Genomic DNA, 17,673 nt, shown 5'->3' on the forward strand with positions numbered 1-17,673 from the left:
TTTTTGAAGGAAAACTGATACCAGGATCCCACTCTGGACTAACTGAATCAGCCTCTGAGTTTCAGGCTTGGGCATTATTCTTTTTTTTAATTTTAATTTTTTCTTAAATTCTTTTATTGGTACATTTTAGGTGTACAATACATTTACATTTATTATTGGGGGCTTGTACCTGTCCATGATGTATCTTGGTTCTTCTTTTTCCCCCCATTACCTGTGCACTCTACACCCCCTCTACCCTTCTCTATTTACATAGACTTCATTTCGACTTTTTTCTTTTCTCATAATTTTTCCATTCCCTTTTTTCCTTTCCCCTTCCCCTCCCATCACCCCTACCGCTTTGAACCTTTTCTACCTATTTCAAATTATCAATTATTTGTTTTAATCATTTTAATCCTAATTTACACTTTCAGTTTCTCATACTAGAGAAACTATTTGGTATTTACACATGTGTGTCCTATTTATTTCACTTAAGAGTATGGCCTCAATATGCATACATTTAGCTATTAATGACTCTAGTTTCTTATTCTTCACGGCTGAGTAGTACTCCATTTTATAAAAAAAAACCCTACATCTTCTTTATCCAGTTTCCAGTTGATGGGCCCTTGGGCTGTTTCCAAGCTTTAGCTATTACAAACTGTGCCACTATAAATGTGGGTGCACATATATCACTGTGGTATGATTCTTTTAATTCTTTTGAGACGATACCCATCAGGGGAATAGCTGGGTCAAATGGGACCTCTAGCCCTAGTTCTTTGAGGTATCTCCATACTGATTTCCACAGTGGTTGCACCAGCCTGCACTCCCACCAACAATGGAGAAAGGTTCCTTTCTCCCCAACCCCCTGCCAGCATTTGTTATTGGTTGGTTTCTTGATAGCAGCCATTCTTTCTGGGTGAGGTGGAATCTCAGTGTTGTTTTCATCTGCATCCCTCGAATGACCAGTGATGTTGAACATTTTTTCATATATTTATTTGCTGCTTTCAGTTCTTTGTCTGAGAAATGTCTGTTCATTTCAGATGGACATCATTCTTCTTAAAAAGGTATAGAGATGGAGCCAGGAATTTAGCTCAGTGGCACCACACCTGCTTCACAAGCACAAGGTCATGAGTTTGATCCCCAGTACCAAAAAAAAAAAAAAAGGTATTGAGTTGATTCTAAGATGCCATCGTGACTGAGAACCACTGAGCTGGGTGAAGAACATTATTTTTGGGAAGGAACAGAGATTAGTTGAGCTGTAGAGTTCTGTACCTTCATTGTTGAGCACTAAGAATGAACTTCTCAAGTTCTTCCCTGGGATATGTCAGAGAAGACTGAGACAGAATTGAGCTCAGAGGTTTCCTGTTATCATTGATGACACACAAGCTAAGGCAGTCTGACATCCATCAGTCATGACAGTTCATTCATTTGGATTCAACGTGGAAATTTGTTAATATTCACAAGCTATGAGGAAATGACTTTGTTCAATAGAGAAAAGATGTATATAACATTACCTGGGACCTCCTTTGGCCTGCTTGAAGGAATCAGTGCTGCACACACACACACACACACACACACACACACACGTATACGCCAGTGGTGGGCTTGTTAATGATATATTGGATTTTAGTTAGTCATTAAAGTAGATCTGTGGGGACCTTTATTTGTGTAACACTGTTCCTGGCATATGGTGGAGGCTCAATAAATATTTGTTGAATTCATGAATAAATGAACACATTGTCACTGTAGAACACACCACATGCTCTTTGGATTACAGAAGTTTTTCAAAGAAACATAATAGTTTGAGGTCCAAACAAAAATAAGCTGAACTGTCTCCATCAAGAACGTGGGGGACTGTAGGCCAGAAATCACAGATTTGGATTGTACTGTTTCCATTGGTTTTAGTTTCAAGGTTCCCGAGTTTTAAACTATTTCTTCTGTAAGCGCCAAAGCTGTCTCCAGTCTGCCTGAATTTCACTAGCAATAAAGGGCACAGGGTTGGGTGTCTGCCCTCACACATGTCCTATGCCAGGAAGGCAGCTGCCCCCTCCACTTAGCTTCTTCCCTGGGCATCACCCTTTCAGGGAACACTTTGACAGCTCGGGTCTTCTTAAACTTGCCAGCCAAGACACCAACAAGGGCAGAGGAGCATGAACTCATAATCTGCATTTGGAGAAATTCACAGTATCTGCAGGGTTATCTGAAACTTCTTGAATTATTGAAAATTTTTATTCTAGTGTTGTTCTCCACCTGATTGTCAAGTCCTTGTTTGTTTTAATATTTAAAATAATTGGGCTTACATAGTATGGCCGGCGACATTAGCTAGCGCTCGCTCTACTCTCTCTAACAGGAAAGCAGCGGACTGCAAGAGACTGAACTGTATCTGCTTCTATTTCCAAACAGACTCACATTCAACTTTTGCTCAAACAAAAAAGCCAGGAAAATTTTATTAATCCTTTTTTTAAAAAGTTAATATAAAATTATAGCAAAAAGAGGAAGCTGAACTTTATAGCAACACAGCTAGAACAATCTGCAGCAGCAGCGGTAGTAGAGGGAGAAGAGATTTAATTTAGTTGATTTTCTGTGGTTGTTGGTTGTTTGCTAGTCTCATGGTGATGGAAGCTGCACATTTTTTTGAAGGGACTGAGAAGCTGGAGGTTTGGTTCTCACGTCAGCAAGTCAACGCCAACCAGCGATCTGGGGATCTTTGCACTATCCCGAGATCTGAGTGGAATGTACTTTTGAAGGATGGGCAATGTTCAATCATAAGTGTGACAAAAACTGAGAAGCAGGAAGCTTATATACAAAGTGAGAGTAGCATGTTTGTCTCCTAGAGATGTTTCATTTTAAAGGCAGTGGTTCCAGCCTCTTACTGAAAGCACTGGTTCCCCTGTTGAAGCTTGCTAGGAATTACAGTAGGTTTGACTCAATTCAAAGCTTCTTTTATTCTCATAAGAATTTCATGAAGCCTTCTCACCAAGGGTATCCACATCGGAATTTCCAGGAAGAAATTGTTTCTTAATGCAATTTTCCGAAATGGAGCAGCATATTGTATAGGACGTGGGAATTCTGACTGTTGGTACTTGTATACTCTGGATTTCCCAGACAGTCAAGTAGTCAGCCAGATCAGACCCTGAAAATTCTAATAAGCGAGCTTGACTCAGGAGATATGGACCAGTTCTACATGAAAGATGGTGTTACTGTAAAGGATGTCACTCGTGAGAGTGGAGTTCATGACCTGATACCTGGTTCTGTCATTGATGCCACACTGTTTAATCCTTGTGGGTATTCAATGAATGGAATGAAATCAGATAGAACTTACTGGACTATTCACATCACTGCAGAATCAGTTAGCTTTGAAACAAACTTAAGTCAGACCTCCTGTGGTGACCTGATCAGGAAAGTTGTGGAAGTCTTCAAGCCAGGAAAATTTGTGACCGCCTTGTTTGTTAATCAGAGTTCTAAATGTCACACAGTGCTTTCTTCACCCCAGAAGATTGAAGGTTTTAAACATCTTGATTGCCAGAGTGCTATGTTCGGTGGTTGCAATTTTGTTTTTACCAGTTTTGCTAAGAAGCAGCAAAAACAGCAGAGTTGATTAATAAAAATGAAGAAAAAGTGCAAAAAGAGAACATCCATAGAAGGTAGTGGCTGCCTTCTAGATGTTGATACCAGGGGCAGTGGGTTCCATAACGACCACTTTGTAGTTGCAGAAAGCCCTAGAGGTAATGATAGTGTAATCATTTGTATGCATTGTTATATCAAGGAGTTGGATATCTTGCATGAATGCTCTCTTCTGTGTTTAGGTATTCTATGCCACTCTTGCTGTGAAATTGAAGTGCATGTAGAAAAACACTTTTACTGTACAAAACTTACCAACACACATGAAAATAATTCAATTTGGTTCATGGACAGTGTAATATTTCTGCAGGTATTGTCCAAGATTCCCCCAGACAAGGCTTTCATTCTCATTGGGTGTTGGTCTCTGCCTAATAATCTGGGACTGTTCTATTAAATTGCTGCCAGAATTTTACATCCAGTTACCTCCACTTTCTAGAACATATTCTCTTGTAATATTATTGAAACCAAATTCTACTTCATAGAAATGTTTTTCCAACAGCGGTTAAAGTTTTTCTTCCATGAGTCAAGTCCTCCTAAGAAAATGATTCCAGTTACTCATTTTGTGTTAAATAATTGTTTCTGCATTTGTAGTCCTTAATTTCTTCCCTCACCATGATGTCTTTCCCCCACCTCCAGACTCTCAAATAAAAGCAATACACTGTTATACTGTGGGTTTATATATTAATCTTATACCCCAAATGGGGATGCAGGAGGGGTGGGGGTATCGTCCCCTAAGCTTAATTTTCTTTTAAGGGGATGAGAATTGGCCTCCTTTTGAAGATGAGGGAGAAAATTGAATGCCTCCCCCTAAAGAAACATCTCCACTGTTGATTAGCAAGCAGAGAAGACTAGATCCATAGAGTTTGTAGATTGAGATTAGGGTATACTGGCTGAACTGTGTGAAAGCCATCTGCTATTCTGTGTTTTTTAGTCAATAAAATGAAATTCTCATGGAGTACCATGCCTTTGTTACTTGCTAAGTAGTGGTATAAATGGATTTTTGTTACCAAGTAGATAAGAAGGCAGATTTAACATAAAGACTGTCCTTGATTCAGTAAGTCCAGTCAGGTTGGATCAACTTTTAGCAGTGATTGCCACTAATCTTCATACATAGTATAGTATAAACCGATTCATAGCAGAATTTTTGTAGCTTCTTCATTTGTGACAAAGTTGCATGGTTTTGTGGTTTTGTGATGCATGTGAGTGTTCTGACTTGATCCGTTATTGTACAGTCTTCATTTCACCATGGCATTCACAGGATCAAATAAATGGCTGTCCAGGTTTTTCAGATCTAACATTGTAGCAGAATTATGGATGGATAAATAAAACAATAAAATTCCAAAAATATCCAGTAGGAAGTGACTAGAAATAGAAGCTTTCAAGCGTTGGCATCTTTCAGCTATATTTCAAATACTGTGATTTAAGCAATTGAGAGGAGAGCTAATTGACTAAATTTTGTATTCTCATATTTTCTTGATAATGTCTGGATTGACGAAATGGTATTTTTGTTCTTTCCGTATTTATAAACAAAACACCTCTTTTTTTTAGTGTTTCTAAACATAAAATCTACTTAGTTTGAGATCAAGTGATTGGAACGCTGTTTTGACTTGACACCATTGATTGAATGTTTCACTAAAGAAGCCTTCAGTCAGCTTGATCAGTTTGATTCTGTAATGAGCACAACACCTAATGTTTTGACTTGCTGTTTTGTGAGGACCAATGTTCAGGGTAGATTTTGTTTCTGAACAGTATCCCAGTAGCTTCGGTGACTTGTTGGTTTGAGGTCTGATTTTTTTTTCCCTAAAATACCTAAGAATTCTAATGTTAAACTTGCACAAATTTGTGTGGAACAAACCCTAGAAAATGAAATCTGTAGATTGAATAGTAATCCTAGTGTGGTAGAGGAGGGAAAATTTTGGTGCCATAATTTCTCTTCTTTGGTGTTGGATTAAATCATCTGAAAAATATTTAAGCTTCAATAAAAGTTTGCTTAATTAAAAAAATAATTGCACTTAAAATAACATTTTCCTGTCATTTCATCTAATTCTTCCTTGATCTCTGATTGGTAGATGATCCTAGAAAACACCTGTACAGGTTGAAGAAGTATGTTAGTTAGCTTTTCTTGACTGTGACAAATACCTGAGATTGACAAATACCTGAGATTAACAATTTAACAGACAAAAACATTACTTTGAATCACAGTTTCAGAGATTTCAGTCCATGGTTACTAGGTTCCATTACTTCTGAGTTTGTGGAAAAGCAGAACATCATGGCAGGGAGAATGTGGTAGAACAAAGCAGCTCACCTCATGGCCCACATGAGGCAAAAAGAGTATAAGAAAGGGACCAGGGACAACTTATACCCTTGCAGTGCATGACCCTGGTGACCTTTCTCCCACTATGCCTTACCTCCTACAGTTCCTACCACCTCGCAATACTCCATTCAATGATAAACCCATCAATGGATTCATCTGTTCATTAGATCAGAACTCTCACGATCCAATCACTTCCTTAAAGCCTCACCTCTGAACAGTGCTGGACTGGGGTCTAAGCCTTCAGTACATAAGCATGTTGAGGGACATTTTAGTCCAAACCACAATAGGAAGTGAGACCAAAAAAGAAAGCCAATGAAGAATGGGTAAAAGAGCAACTTACAATCATGGGCAGCTAGAGTCTGATCCTGCTGAAGGGACACTATGTGAGTTAGCATGGAACATGCCTCAGAGTTGTCCTTCCTGAGGATGGAGGGAGTTGGGGTATTTGTACACCAGCTCCTGTCACTCATACCTCTAGGCTGCTAAGGCAGAGTGAGAGCCAATGGAGGAAGCCCTCAGGGAAGGAAAGGAAGACACTAGCAGTGGAAAGATCTGGTACTCCCTGCCTGAGGCTCACGGGTGGGTGTTAAGGGTTTCTGCTCTGCCTCTGTTTGATCTTGTTGCATTTGTGTGAGATTATTTTCCCAGCCCTGGAAGAAAAGCATCTTCCATTCTAGTCCTCATCTGGTCCAGTTCATTTTCAGTGTTATGTTGTCATGATCACAGGCACCTTCGGGTGGTAGATCCAGGCAAGTCATTCATCATCCCACAGTAGGAAAGTCACCTGCCTTGCATAGCTTTGGGCCTGGTTCTCCCAAATCCTGAGAAGGAGTTGACCTTCCTGATGGGACAGAGAGAACCAAGACTCCTGGGTTTTTCTGTCCTCCTCCTCTTCCATTCAGCCAATCTTCCTCTTTCTTTCTGAAATGTTTAAATTCCTCTAACTCCTCCATGCTCTTGTTCATCCTAAGATTCAACAGCCAATTGGTTTTGATGGCACATTCCAAGGAATTTGTCAGAGGGCAGGGATTAGCAACCCTTCCCTAAATCAGACCTCCAGAGCTAAGTCATTCAACATGACACCTTTTGAAGTATTTCCATCTTGATGATCCCTTTAGCCCACCAAAGGGAGATTGACAGCAGACACAAATAAAGGGCCTCAATCTTCCCTCTTGCCATGACATTTCCTGGAACCAAAGGGCTGGTCATCTGTACAAATGAGAGAGTCACGTTCTCAGGTAGGCCCACCTCAGACAGAAACTCCTCTCCCCCAGATGTATTTTAGTCTGAGTATCTGGCTAGAAACTCCTGTGCAGATGGTTGTCATTTTCACATTAGAGGGCCTGGTGTGACAAGGAGCTAGGGTTGGGAACTTTTGGACTTGGAGAACGATATTCCTCACTCAGTTCTTTGCCTGGCACACAGTAAAAGCTTTAAAAATAAGAACTGTTTTCATCATCACTGTCACCATCATCACCACTATCGCCACAACTATCACTATCATCACTACCATCACCATCATCATTATCATTGCCACCATCATCACCATCATCATTATCACAGTCACCATTAGCAGTATCATCACCATCATTCTATCATCAATCATTGTCGTCATCATCATCATTATCATCATCATCATCATCATCATCATCATCGTCATCTCAATCTGAGTTTCCAGAAATACCAACACTGAGTTTTCCCAAGAGTTGGGGCCCCTCCATTGAAAAGGTCAGAGGGATTTCTAAGTAATGAAGATTTGAAGATGTGTATGAAAGGCTGGGAAGAATTTGGACCTGTGTTGTAGTTGGGGAGGTGGTAGCAAGTCAAAGGAAGGAGGAAGGGATTCTAGGCAAGGTGAGAAAGAGATGCCCAGGAGTGTTTGGGGATTAGCAAGTAATGGATTTTGATGGAGTAGGTATAAGAGTCAGACAGAAAGGGAAACAACATAGAAGTGGGAGAGGCTGGGCCTGGCTGCAAGGCTCAGGGGCAGAGGGTACAAGTGTGGTTTTATAGCTTTTGGTTATAACAAGGGTGTGCTTGCTCAGGAAGAACAATATGCTTTCTAGGAGAGGCCAGACATCCTAGATGAGCAAATTCGCCTTGGTCTTAACAAAGTGGCCCACAGGCCCACATGCTTGGATGCTCCATTTGTCAATTCATTTCCTTTGTTTTGACAGCAAAGCTGAAGCCCTCAGTGGGTGCCCAGAATGAGACAGGTGGGGCCCTTTATAAGACAGTATTGAATTTGTTCAGACCCCTTCAATTTCCGTGGAACGGGCCATGGATATGGGGTCAATTTACCCTCCAACCTGAAGCCACAAAGTTGATAATCAGCTGTCACAGTCTATAGGCGAGATGAACTGCTTTGTGGAGCTGTTCAATAAAGCTGCTGTTAGCAAGGAAAGTGCTTACATGCACTTAAAAAAAATTAAACAACAAAATAAGAGCAGTTGATTGACAAGGCATCAATAAAACCATGCGGTGCACTATTGACCTCCCCCTCCCCCATACACACCTGCCAATCTGTGTTTATTAGAAATCAGCTCCTATGAATTGCTAGTGGCAGAGGAAACAGTGAGCTGCTTCTCAAATGTGCAGGTGTGAAATTCTGCTTAGTATGTGGCTCCTGGTTCAATTTAGTTGATTATTTACAGCAGCTGAAATGTGGCAAGTCACTAGAAAGTAATTTTTTTCAGGAAGTTTATCGTTTTTAAACTTGTATCTCTAAGGCAGAACTGCTTGTTCCCCCACCCAAGTTCTGTACTGTTTTGTTGACCAACTAAATCCCAATTTGTTTTTCAGAGTAGCAATGTACTGTACTGACAAATTAATGACCTTCTTATTCTTTAAAGCTGGGGTTGGCCACTCTATTCTGGTTAATGAGACATGAGCTGAGTATTTCTGGGGAAAATGTTACTATCTTGATATATGTACTTCATTTTTTATCTTTTTACCTTTTCCCTTCCTTCTTTCTGGACTGTGGATATATGTCTAGAGATCTGAAGGAACAGCAGCCACATTGTGACTATGAGGTTACAAATCTGAGGATAATGACCACTATGTTAAGTATGGTGGAGCAGAGAGATGAAGTCTCTGATATTGTTGAGTCACTTACAGCCCCAACAGAGACTCTGCTGTATGATAAAAATAAAGCCTCATCTATTAAAGCAACTGTAGAAGGGTTGTCTGCTAATTGCAGCTGACCACGTCCCTAACTGATGCAACCCAATAGTCATCCAAAATCTCTTCTTAAATTTATATTGCAAGGAGTATGTGAAGATCATGTGTCCAGGAGTAGATGATATTTAATGTGAATAAAGTCCAGCAATATAGCCATTAAGAGTGGAACGTGTAACTCTTGAACTAGGTAGACTTGGGCTCGAGTCCAGAAGTGAACTGCCAATTACTAGCTGTGTGACCTTGCTCAAATCTCACTTGTCCCAACTGTAAAGTGGGGCCACAGTACCACTTAGTCCATAGCTTGTTACAAGCACCTGATGCTGAGTGTGCAAAGCTTGATCCTGGCCCTAATCTGGAGTTTCTTCTCTCTGGATTCCATCAAGGTACCAGACTCCTACTACCCAGGGAACGATGTGCACCATGCTTGCCACCAAGCCTTGGTCCATCCCATCCCTCCCACCTGGAATCCCCTTCTCTCCTCTTCTAGCCATCAGGGTCCTGCACCCAGCTGTAGGGCTCTGTCTTCTTTCTCTGGGCCATGCCATTCAAAGGCAGTGTGCTGAGTGTTACCATCTAGCGCTTCAGACTCTACCCCCACATCTCCCAGCCATGTTACATCCACTTTCATGAGACCTGCATCCCTCAAAGGAGGGGGAGCCATACTAAGCAGGGTAATGGTAAGGCACACAGAGAGGCCAAAGATCATAGCTTCACAGGAGGAGAGAGGTCCCCAGTGCTCTCCTGGAAAGCCAGAGTGAGTGGGGACAACAAGGTCAGGTGGATTAGAAACAACAGAAGTCATCCTAGCTCTGTGTCTTTCCTCAGCACTGACCCCTGACTTCTGCTCATGGCACTGGGGACAGTGATGCAAGAGTGGGTTTGCAAGATTCTCTGAAGGGTTGCCAGGACTGGGTCCTTCACAACTGCTCTCTTCTCTGGCTCATTCAGGTTTGAACCTGCCTGTCTGTCTGCTCATCCCTGTCCAAACTCTTCCTATGGCTCTCTTGTAAGAGTAATGCAATAGAAGGAATAGATTGGACAGATGATGAAACATCTGGGAAGCCATATAGGGGATGCTGAGGCAGCCCTAGGGCTGAAATGATCACAGAAGGAGGAGGTGTTACCAAAGCCCAGAATCTGGAGTCATCACAATAGAGCTGTCCATCTAGAAGCTGGAGCAATAGAGGAGTTATCACTTCCAAAGAAGAGCAAGGAAGGAGTATGCTAGCCTGGCCTGTCTCTGACCTGTCATCTTTGTTAATGCCTTCCATTGTTCAGCCATGCCAGGGATCCCATTAGCCATGGAACCTGGGAAATGTGTATCCCAACAGACCAGGACATGTCTGCACCCTGGTGATGGGGCAAAGGGTGATTTGATAGATGTCCACTCCAAAGGTTCAGAGTCTTTAAAGCTGGAAGGAATCTCCAAGAACACCCAGACTGTCCTTCCACTATGTAGATGTGTAGACTGAGGCTCAGGGAGAGGGGAGATATGTTCAACTCACTACCAAGATTCAGCCAGTCTGGAGCCAGAATCCTAATCTCTCCACACCTAGAAGAACTCAGACCACTTTATCCCTGAATACTTCTGGGGATTCCTTTTATGAGCAGCCTAGTCCTGGGAACCAGACACTCTGCAACACATACTTCCTGCCTCTCATGCCAACTTTTCAGGTTGCTTAATTAAAACTCATCTCCCCGTGTCTTGGCATTAGCTTGTCCTGGGTTTCATGGTGTGTGTGTGTGTGTGTGTGTGTGTGTGTGTGTGTGTGTGTGAGAGAGAGAGAGAGAGAGAGAGAGAGAGAGAGAGAGAGAGAGAGAGAGGATCGAACCCAGCACCTTTTCACTGAGCAATCTTCTGTCCTTCTTATTTTAATTTGCGTGGCTGGCTTTCCTATGACTAAGTCCTTCATCTTTCTGGAAGTAAGACCTTGCCCAGCAGGGTCTGGTGGTTCAGGCCTGTAAAAGACCTTAATTCAATCCCTATAACCACAGAAATAGTCCTTGCCCACAGAAGGACAAGCCATTTGACCTAAGCCACATGAGTACAAGCACAGCTGACTAAGGAACCCAAAAAGGAGGTGGCCGAGGAGACTCGCCATAGAGAAGGTCCGGGCAGATAGTTCTGGGCAGAGATTCTCACGGATCTAGGATCTAGGTGAGCAGTGTCCACCCCTTGCAGTGACTGGAGAAGGAAGGTGCCCACAGTTTAATTCTCCTTCTGGGCATTGTTTTTCACTTCATCTCTCCCTGATTCCACAACCTTCACTGGGCACCATCAGGCCCCAGGCCTGAGCTGAAAGTGTGACGTGCCTTGTTTCTTTTTTCTTTCCTTCTCATCACCCCTTCCAGTGGGTATTGTCCACCCCACTTCACAGGAGAGGAAACTGAGTCTCAGTGTTTTTCCATTTGTCACTCTCATTTACTAAATCTGTCAACAAGTGATTCCTGAGAACCAACTGTGTGCCAGGCACGGTAATAAGCCTTCTATGGATGTTATCTTATTAATTCTCAAAATTTCACAGTATTATGAAGTACTGTGATCCTTGGCTTTCAGATATGGAAGCTGAGACACAGAGAACTTATTGATTTCATTCATCCTTTCAGTGAATTTTGACACAAGCCAGCTGGCTTCTCTACTGAGGGGCAGAAGTGGTCAGAGGACAGGTCACACCTGCTGTCTCTTTGGAAGACTGCGTCCAGTTCCTTTTCTTCCCTTTTCCTGACTTCGGGTGTGAAGTGGTGGTTAGGGGCCTCCAGGTGCCTTCTGAGCTCCCAGCCCCCTGGCCTGTGCAGCTTTCCTGTGTGGGTACCCTTCACTGGTCTATTGCAGCCCCGGATTTGCTTTCTAAGAGAGGCAGAGCTGGTCCTCTTTTCCCCACTTGAGTAATGGCTCTGGACACCAGTGCCCTGGCCTTGTAGTCTGAGCTTGCAGGCTGAAGAGTGGGGTGGATACTTCAGTGCCTTGGTCACATCCCCTTAGTGAGGCATCATCCTCCACCCTCAGTGACTGCATGTGTATTGACAGCTGATAGCTGAGAGGGACTCCTTTCTCTGGATAATTGTCCTAGAAGGGCTATAAGCCCCTTGCTAGGAGGTTGTACTATACTGCTTGCCAAGATGTGGATGTAGTGCATGTCCTCTGAAATTCAAGTTCAAAGTTGACTACCAATGCAGAAGAATCAGGAAGTGGAGCTAGTGAGACAGGTAGGGTCATGGGGTGGGGCACTCATGATGGATTAATGATTTTCTCCTGGCAACAGGCAGTCTATCATGGGAGTTTAGCCCCCTTCTCTCTCTTGCACATGAACCCACTGACCCAAATTTCACTTCCCATCATGAGTTGGTGTAGCATGAGACTCTCATCAGGTGCAGCTGTTCAGTCTGGGACTTCCTAGTCTCCAGAGCCATGAGACAAACAAAACCTTCTTTTTTCAAAATAAATTACCTGGTCTCAGGTATTCTAGTATAGCAATAAAAAACAGAACAAGATGCTCCTAGGTCCCTCAGAGTGACTTCGCCCAGTGATTGATAGCAGGACAGAAGCCTGCACATCTGACCTCCACAACCCTGGGTTGTGGTTCATGCCCTGGGGCTCCCTGTTGGGTCAGGCTTGAGCTAGATGCCAGCTGAGACCTCACTCCTGCTTAGCTCCCTCCCTTTCTTCCCTTACTTCCCTCCTTCTTTCTTTTCAGAAAAAAAAAATGATCACCCAAATCCTTGTTCCAAGCTCTGTTGCTATGGAGGCTGCCTGAAGGTATCTGGGTGAGACCTTGGAAGTCATCTATTCCAACTCCTCTTTTTCACAGCCCAATTCAACCCTGATCCCAAGGCAGGCTGGGTTACCACTCCTCACCAGAGTTTTCTCCTTACTGTCTTATAATTGTCTGCATGTGTATGTCTGTCTTGATTGAAAGATACTCCAGGCCAGGACTGAGTTATAGTCAACTTTGTGTCTTTCTCCTGAAGGCCTGCCCATGGTGAGCACCTACTGACAAAATTGATAGCAGTAATAATATTAACTATAGCTAACACTTAGCAAGTGCTTACTGTGTGCTATGCACAGTCCTAGTGATTTTTCATATGTGAATTCATTCATACCTTGTTGCAATCTGCCTAAGTAGAAAATCTTACTATCCTATTTTACAGGTTGGGAAACTGAGGCCTGGGAAGAGACATGAAAGGAAGAATCAGGACTAGAATGCCACACTTCTGATTCCTCACTGGAGCTCTTATTCAGAGAGGAGGCATCACCCCACTTCGAGGGCAGGTGAGAATTTGTCCAAAAGTTTCACAAACACTCCTTCTCATCTCATTCTCTGGCTGTAAGAAGACAGCAATAATGCTTGACAAAAGCATCCTGGTCTCATAGTGTGAATCAGGTAACAAGAAGGCGGAAAGATTGATTACAGAATGTGGGATCTCAGCTCCAATCAGTGAAGACACTCCAGGGTCCATTGTGTGGGTGAGAGGTGGAGAAGGTAGTAGGAAGGAAGCTGTGGCCTCATACTCAAGTCATGCATCCCCTCATAGGTATTTACTATGTTTTGGCTGTGGTTTGAAAGCATCCCCAAGGGTTGGAAGCTTGGTCTCCGGCATGGCAATGTTGGAGGTGGGTAGAGCCCAGTGCAAGGTAATTAGGGCATTTTAGGAGCTGGAGGCCCCTTTAGGCCTGAAGGGGATTAATAAAGTTTTGAAGGGCCTCTATGAGAAAGGGGTGTTATGAAAGAGTAAGATTGGCAACTTCCTTCTCTCTGGCTTCCTGTCCCACCATGGCATCTTTCCTTCTCACTCACACATGTTCTTGCTATGATGCCTCCCATCATGTGATGCAGCCAGAAGGCCCTCACCAGAGCTGAGCAGACATAAATGCCAGCCTCGTGAACCTTCACAATGGTGAGCTAAATAAAGTTATTTTCTTTATAAAATTATCCAGTCTCTGGTATTTTGTTTCAGCAACAGTACACAGACTAGTACACTATTTTTGCCTCTACCAGAGACACATCAACTCCTCAGACATCTTTTTGGTCTATTCAAAATCTGAGTCACATCAGTAATCTTGACATGTCAACACTGAATGAGACTTCAGGGGTTATTGAACCTGCCCTAGATTCATGAGTGCTAGCAACCGTAATAAGATCAGTTAACAGACAATGAGCATTTTACTATGTAATTCTGCTCATTGCTTTATGCATCTGTCTTAGCCATCCCACAGAGTACTGTCCTCTCCATGGTGCTCTGGGCACTAGATTCCTTCCATCTGTGGTTGTGCTCTTGCCCAAGGGTCTTACCTCTGTCAATTGGAGCCACCTGGTGAAATGAAAGGGCATGGAGCAGGCACATATACTTTTGAACATGTGTCCCTTCCTTTCACATTCCATCAGGGGGAATCACTGATATTGTCAAATCTAGATGCAAGAAGCCGAGGCTGCTGCTTCTCAAGGACAGCTCTGTACTGCCAAATGAAAGGAATGAACTTGGGTGGCAATTAGACACCTCTTCCAGAGTAAGTCCTTAATGAAGGGAGAAGGAATGGAGACGGGGAAGAAATGGACATGATGACTGCATCTATCCCCTTGAATCAAGAATACAGAATCTTTTCCCAATCCCTGTCAGCAGGCTTCCACTCATGGCTCATTGGCAAAAACAAGGCCACAGCCCCATTCCTGGCTATAAGGAAAGATAGGAAAGTAGAGGCTCAGACTGTCAAGATCAGCATCCAACCATTGTGTTCAATCAGCTAAGAGAGAACATGATGCCTCTAAACTAAAACAGGATTCAGTTTTCGAGGAAGGAGGGAAAGGGAAGGATATTGGGAACCAGTTACTTGAGTCTATTGCACATTCATTTATGCAAAACTGGTTCCACCAGTGGGATCAAATCTGCTGTGTGCCAGGCAACTGTGCTAGCTACTAAGACAGTGTCTTTCCTACTGTCCAAGGGTATTCTGACTTCCACTCCCACTGCACTGAAACTCCTGCAACCAAGGTACCAGAAACCTCAAGGTAGATAAGTCCCAGAGATACCTTCCAGGGGTCTTCCTAGCTGCAATTGACAAGTCAAGGTCATCACTCTTCTTTGGAGTAGCCAGGAACAAATTACATGGCCCCAGAGTTAGATGTGGAACTAACATGATCCAGTATGAAGCACACTCTCCAATAATTCCATCAGCAGAGGGGAAGATGATGAGCTGGGAACCATACCCACAAGCCAGCCCTCTGCCTGGCTCCCTGGAGGGGATGAGGAGGGACTTTCCCCATCATTTCTGATGATTAAACCAAGTTCATGTTCAGAATGTATATAAAGTTATTTGGGCCAAATTTCCATGTTAACTGTTCAGATCAGAAATGCTCAATGTCAGTTAAATTTGGTTGGATTATAAGACAACACAGTCAAGATCAAGAACATGTGGGCTGATTTGATTTAACCCAGAGAAGAAATGCCTTTTCCCTTCTGCTCAGCTATAACATTATACATATAAAGATACAACACGCTTGCTCTCTGCCAGAAATGTCAACTGCTTTTGATCTCTCCCTTTAGATATTAAAGTTTCCCCACTCGCCCTTCTGCTTGGCGGCCCTGTAAGGGCTTTCAAACCAATAAACAAGCCTGGAGCTGCTGAGTGGGTGAAAGCTGTTTGCCTTTTGAGCTGGTGCCCTGTGGCCCGAAGGTTGTGTTTAATCAGCCTCAAGGTTTTGGTTAACATGGACTTGGAGTTTAAAATAGCATTTCAATAACCTCAGCCCCTTCCTGCTCCCTTCATCAGCCATGGGAGGAGGGAGACAGAGGCCCATGGGTCTGGGGGTTTGTGTGTTTGTTGTTAAGATTCTGAAACAAATGAGCTGTGCTTGGCTGGTGGCCACAACAAAGAGCTCCCTCATTGCCTGGCTTTAGGGCGGGACCTAGCCTGAATGCCAGGACTGGGTCTTGAGCAGCCTCTTGGTAATAGGACTTATGCAGCAGAATGCCAACTGGAGATTGACATTGCCTCCTTTCTTCTCTTCTTCTTGCACTCTGAATAGAGATCATCTTCTTTAGAAAAGGGTATGTAAGGCCAGCCTTTCAGTTTTACCCTGCCCATATGTTAGTTTTCCATCATTGTGACAAAATACCTAAGAGTAATCAAATTAAAGCAGAAAAAGGTTATTTTGAATAATGGTTTCAGAGGTCTCAGTCCATGGTTGCTTGACCTTATCCCGTTAGGCCTATAATGAAGCAGAACATCATGGTGGAAGCTCATGGTAGAGCAAATCTGCTCATTTCTTGGAGGTTAGAAACAGAGGAAGCTCATCCAAAACCCATTTAGCTATGATTGATCAGTGAATTAATACACTGATGAAGTTAGAGCCTTCATGATCCAATTACCTCCCAACGGTCCCACCTCTGAACATGGCTGCATTGTGGGCCAAGCCTTGAATGCATGAGCTTTTGGAAGACATTTAAGATCCAACCGTAAAGGCCACTCTAGTGGATGGAAAGTGAAGAGAGAGCTGTCAGCTATGATCTGAGAGCAAACACACTAAAGGTCAAGGATATGCTTTGTCTTGCTTTGTGTAGCTTGTTGTATGTGGGAGTGTTCTGCCATTGCTATTTCTGCCCATGGAGGAACATTGTATGCCACATACAGTCTTCAAGGTGGCTGTTTGGCTGCTTCTGCTTCTAATCTCACAGGTTCTCCTCCTGTTTCCTGATCTCTTGAACCTTGCTGGATGATTCACAGATAGCCCTGGCTGACCTGGTTGCTCCACCCTTAGATTATTGCATGTAATTCTCAGAATAACTATAGAATGTGCTGGAATTCCACATCCTGAGTATGGAGATCATCCTGGGACTGCCCAGATTTTGTTCCCGTCCTTCCTAGGGAATCCAGGCTTTGCTCCTATCTTCCCTGGAAACAGGATTCTTGGAAAGCTTTGCCCAGTAAGTCATGTTGCCCTTGTGGTGTATAACTCAAGGGTCCTTCCACTGTGGCCCAAGTATGGCACACAGAGTTGAGACTCCATTATTCTCCTTGGGCAGCTATCTTGAGCCTTGGGGGACTGGCTCATAATGGATCCTAGCCTTTTTGGTGCTTGCTGCCTATTAGTAATCAGTCCACTTCATGTAGCTTGTCATGTATGAGCATGTCCTGTCTCATCCAACTCAGGCAGTTGGTAGAACTGCAGTTCAGGGTGAGGTGGGTGGAAGAGTGCAGGCTTCTAGTCCTGGTGGATGGCAAAGAGATGCTCTTTTCTCTCTTTCCTGAAGTGAAGACCTCCTTTGAGATTGGTTATCAGTGACCCTACACCACAACCCTCCCTATTCAAGGTCCTGGTCTTCATTATTCTTGGCCTAGTCCTTGGAGCCTGATGCTAAACAGGTTCCACTTAAGACAAACTTGGCTGTTCTTAATAGTCTGCCTAACCAAATATTCTTTCAATGCATTATTGTACTTTAAAAGTCCTTCATCATCTGACTGACTGGTGAGTCCATGGGCTTATTGCCAGTTTGGTGCCAAATAGTTCAGTCATGCTATTAATCAATATGGGCTAAGCTAGGCTGCAGTAATAAACTAACCACCTCTCCAACCAACAGAAGTTCAT

At 43.2% G+C, this 17,673-nt stretch overlaps 1 pseudogene; it reads left to right on the plus strand.

The window, feature by feature from the left end:
- The first annotated feature begins 2,534 nt into the window (after window positions 1-2,534).
- Window positions 2,535-3,574, plus strand: LOC101697727 (S-adenosylmethionine decarboxylase proenzyme pseudogene; annotated as a pseudogene).
- The last annotated feature ends 14,099 nt before the right edge of the window (window positions 3,575-17,673 follow it).

This window comes from Heterocephalus glaber, unplaced genomic scaffold, assembly GCF_053883595.1.
Source record: "Heterocephalus glaber isolate CG9 unplaced genomic scaffold, H.glaber_assembly_v1.0 deba00000071, whole genome shotgun sequence".
Lineage (NCBI taxonomy): Eukaryota > Metazoa > Chordata > Mammalia > Rodentia > Bathyergidae > Heterocephalus > Heterocephalus glaber.